The sequence below is a fragment of the Lampris incognitus genome, chromosome 5, assembly GCF_029633865.1.
Source record: "Lampris incognitus isolate fLamInc1 chromosome 5, fLamInc1.hap2, whole genome shotgun sequence".
In the NCBI taxonomy this organism is placed as follows: Eukaryota; Metazoa; Chordata; class Actinopteri; order Lampriformes; family Lampridae; genus Lampris; species Lampris incognitus.
Genome location: NC_079215.1, coordinates 7501 through 12468, shown reverse-complemented (window position 1 = coordinate 12468; position 4968 = coordinate 7501).

Genomic DNA, 4968 nt, shown 5'->3' with positions numbered 1-4968 from the left:
GCTATTGCAGTCCGAGACTATAGGGCGGCCGGGAGGAACCTCAAAGGGAACGGTCCAAGTTTGTGGCTCTTTGTGGATTTTTGGTAGGAGATAAAAATAGCGGGGTCGTGGGTTCTGTGGTCCGAATAGATAGTGTTTTTGTTTGGCCGAAATGTATTTTTTGTTATGTAGCGACTGAATAATGGTCCGGATTTGAATTTGGGTCTGGGGTTGTATTGTATCGTCCAGGGGTCTATAGTAGGTGGTGTTGTTTAGCTGTCTGTTCGCCTCCAGTGAGTATTGTTGTCTGTCCATGATTACAATTTTGCTGCCTTTGTCTGCCGGTTTGATAATGATGTTGGGGTGATGGATTAGTTGTTTGAGCGCTGCGCGTTCGGCCCCCGGTAGGTTGTCTGGGACATCCGCCGGGGGACGGTAGCGGCGTAGAGTCAGTCTATCTTGGAGGATGAGGTGTTGTGTTTCCGGGTCTAGGGTGGTCTTGTCCGGTTCCCAGGTGGACGGGTGGCTGAATTGTTTGTGTTGTCGTTGTTGTTGGGAGTCGGGATGGAAATAATTTTTGAGTTTTATTCGTCTGTGGTAATTGTGTAGGTCCCTATGAAGTTGCTCCCAGTCAAAGTTGGTGGGACGTGGGATGAAGGTGAGCCCCCTCTCCAAGAGATGGCGTTGTGGTGTGGTGGGAGTGAACAATGTTGCCAGATTACAAATTTGTGATTCTGAATTCCAGACCAGGTCCCGATTGCGGTGTGTGTCCGGTCGTGGGTATGCTGGGGTGTGCTCGTCCCGTGCCCGGTTAGGCTTCAGGCCGACGTTAAATTTAATTGTTTGCACCAATGTTGGAAGATATTGCGGGCTGTGGACGCTGTCCAGTGGAGGTTATCTTTTTCCGTGGTGAAGGTGTCATGTGGGATTTCTGCCAGGAAGGGGAGGTGTGTGGCTATGGTGTTGTTAATGATTTTCAAATTGTCCTGGTGGGTTGGCGGGAGCCGTGAGGAGTAATTTATAATGGGGAAGTAAATGTCTGCATTTGGGAAGGTGATTTTGGCCTGTCTGTAAAGTGCTCTGAGCTGTTTTATGGAGGTTTGTTTTGCGTCCCGGTCCCTGTTGTTGAGGCCAATTGAGAATACCGCGATTTTGGTGTTCGGGTAAATCGGTGCCTTTTCGCATACTTTCAGAAAAGTATACAGCGTGGCTCCCGGATAACTGTCGAGTTGTATGTCGGGGTTGTGGTGAGGGGGGATCCTATTGATGTTTGAATCACCCAGGATAATGATGGGTCTACGGGGTTTAAAATTCCAGGCTGTTATTTTAAGGTGCGCTCTCGCTATGTGGTAGGTGGGTCTGAATGGAGATTGGCGGAGGGGGGGTGTGCCCAGCGCCCGGGCAAACGGTGTGGTAGGGGATAGCGGGTGTGTGGGGAGCCGATTGTCTATTTCTGGTGTCGCGGCCCGCGGACCGGGGTGGCCAGGCAGCGAGGCCCCACCATCTTGTTGGGTGGAGGGTTCAGAATGGGCTCTTGTTGCGGCCATATCGACCTTCTGCGTCCCGCTCATCATGGTTGTTTCACCCTTTTCACCCTGTGTTTTTTTGAGATGGCTGGGAGAGGTTTGCTGCCCAACCGAGCCGGTCCGCCCGCCGGGGAGATCTGTGGGGGATAGAGAGAGGGGAAGAATTGAGTCCTCCGTCGTTACGGCCACGTTAGACTCCCTGAGGGGTCCGTCCAAGGTGGTAGTCGCAAAGTCCGGGGTGGTGTGTGGTGGTGTTACTGTCTGGGGTGGCGCATGGACCTGAGCGTGGCTGTCCCGCAGGGCGGTCAGTGGTTTTAGCGGTCCGCTACGGGGTTGGGTGGTGGGTGTTGGGGTTACTTGGGGTGTTGTGATGGGTAGTGGGACTGAGGAGGGCTGTGACGACTTTTTTGGCTGGTCTGCTGTTTGGCAGGTTGCCGTCGTCTGTGTGAGTGGTGAGTGTCGGTTTGTTGGGGCAATTGATGTGGGGCGGGCGATTTCTTCGGAGAGGGAAGCGCGTGGACCTAGGTAAAGTGAATATAGTTTGTATGGGGCCCTTGCCCTCGGTAGGGGTGGAAAGTCTTCTTCTGTCCCCCCTTGGATGAGTGGCCGAGATTGTGTATTTGCGGTGAGTGTGTGATGAGCGCGGGGAGGGGGAGGAGGAGGAGGGGGAGGAGGGGGGGGGCAGGGTTGTGGGTCGGCTGGTGTGCGATTGTGTGGGTGAGTGTCTAAGATGTGTTCTACTGTGTGAATGGTGTCCTGTTTGAGTTTTTGGCCATATTTCTTCCTAGCCCAACCAATAGCAATCCGGAGGGCTAAGGCATCTTTGGGTGTGTCAGTGAAGGTTGCCATAGTGGCCCGGTAATGTTCCTGTAAAATGGCCATGTTGTTTTCCATCCAGGAGATGGTGTTTTCTGCCACTCTGTTGTGTGTGTGTTGTGTGGGAGCTGCCGGTTTGATGAAGGCCGTGAGTTTGTTAACTTGTCTCATCATACCGGGGGGAAATGTTTTCGTGGCTATGGCCTCATCTATGACACGTTTGTGGTATGTGGCCTGAATGAGCCTATAATACCGTTTGCTGTTGTGTCTAGTTTCTGGGGTCGACGGCTGGATGGGTCTGTAGGTGAGTGGCTGCCGAGATTGTGTGCGTGTGCAAGGGTATCCGGTCCGCATGTGAGGCGGTGTGTGCGTGTGCGCGTGTACGCGCGCATGTCGTGATCTATGTGTTGGGTGTGTGGCGATGGACATGTGTGGTCGTGGATGGAAGTCGCGTGCGTGTGCTCTGTGTGTTGGCTGTCCGTTCATACCTGTTAACTCCAATGCGTCGGTCCGCTCCTGAAAAAAAGAAGAATTAGACTGGTGGCGGGCTCCTACCTCAGTACGCGCCGGCCCGGCGTCCCGGCCGCCGCCCCGGGCCCGGCCGCCGCCGAAACCACGTCCCCCGGCCCTCGCCGAAGTCTCCGACCGCGCGGCCCAGCACGCCCCGGGCCGGGCCAGCGGCCGAGGAAAAGAGTCCTCAGCACGCGTCGGCCCGGTGTCCCGGTCGCCGCCCCGGGCCCGGCCGCCGCCGAAACCACGTCCCCCGGCTTTCGTCGAAGTCTCCGACCGCGTGGACGTCTCCGGGCGAGCGGCCCAGCACGCCCCGGGCCGGGCGCGCGGCCGAGGAAAAGAGTCCCCCACCGCCGTTTTGAAATTAATAATGTTGCGACAGCCAATCATCCGATCAAAGAAGTGGGAGCACAACTCTAATCGGAAAATTCCTTTTTAAAAAAAGAAGCGATACCCGAGCGCATTGGAGTTCAAACACCCAACGTTTCGCAACTAGACGTTGCTTCATCAGAGGTGAACAGGCAGAAAGGACAAGCCAAGGTGTATATATAGTGTGTGTGGACGCGGGAGCCCCCTCCCCCTTCCGGGACAAACGCGTCCAATCAGCCCGGCGGCAACACCGCTGCGCCAACCCCATACGCCACTTCGTATTTTGAATCTCGACGGGGCAGGAGACGCAGCTCCCTGATTGGTCATTGATCCCGGAAGGACAGAGGGGCAAAGTAACTATGTGTAGCTATGTGTGTGAGCAAACTCCCACGCCCATGTGGTGTGGCGGCAGCGCGCCCGCCCGTCAGCCCAGCGGGCCGCGATCGAGTCCCGCAGGCGGCAGCAAACGGAGCGCCACCCACCAACCAAACACCACAACCACCACCAATTTATTTTTTTTTTTTTATTTTATTATTTTTTTATTTTTTTTATTTATTTTTTCCGTGTGTGTGTGTGTGTGTGTGTGGGGTGGAATGGAGTGGGGAAAGAGGGTGAATACAGAAGGAATCTGATATGGTGAGAGAATGTGGAGGTCGTTTTTACGTAGGGTTTCCGGATTATCTGAGTTGCAGGGGGGAGTCCAGATCCGTGGCACTGGCTGGATTAGGGTTGGGTTAGGGTTGGGGTTTGGGGTGTCGGTAATTGACTTTATTTGCACTGGCCTACGGTGTCTGAACTAGTCCCCCCAATGGATAAAGATGGTTGTTGGCGGATGCATGGACATGAGCAAACAGGGGCCGGCGTAATTAAACGTCATCATTGAGGCCTCCCGGTGCGGTCGTCCGGAGCTTGTGGATCCACTGTTTTTCCGCTCTCTTCCTCTGCCCCACGGTCCAGTGATCGTTGTTTTCAAGGCCAGAGATGATGAGGTGGGAGGAGGGGTGCGTTTGGAAGTGTGTGATTAGGGGGGTACGAGGTTTGCCTACCATGATGTTGTGTATGTGTTGTGAGAGTCGTGTATGTATCGAGTGTCGGGTTTCCCCAATGTAGTGTTTGTCGCAGAGGGTGCATGTGATGATGTAAACGACGTTTGTGGTGTTGACGGAGAATGAGCCCAAGGTGGGCATAGCTGTGTTGGTGTGTGGGTTGTGGATGTATTTTCTGTTTCTGTAGTGGTGTGCATATTGTAATTGGGGTGTGGGTCTGTGATCGGAGAATTGGGATTTGACCAGTATGTTGTGGAGGCTCTTGTTTTTTCTGTAAGCGGATATGATTTTATTGTTGTGGAAAGCCGGGTGCTGGGACTGCAGACTGGAGAAACTGTTCTTTATGGCCTGGTGGAGACCGGTTATTTTGTGTGAAAAGGTGGAGATGAGAGGTATGAAGTGCCGCGGCGGGGTAGGGTTGAGGTGTGAACTAATTGTGGCGGTGTGTTGTGGGCCCGAGCTGCCTCTCGCTACAGGGGGGTTGGGATGCAGGCCTTCATTGGGGAAGGGGGAAGAGTTAGGTTCAGGATAAGGACCGGGGGTAGGGTCATGGTTAAGTTTAGGGTTAGGATTAGGGTTGGGGCTATGATTAGGGTTGGGGTTATGGTTAGGGTTAGGGTTGGGGTTAGGGTTGGGGGGGTTAGGGTTAGGGTTAGGGTTAGGGTTAGGGTTAGGGTTAGGGTTAGGGGGTTAGGGTTAGGGTTAGGGTTAGGGTTAGGGTT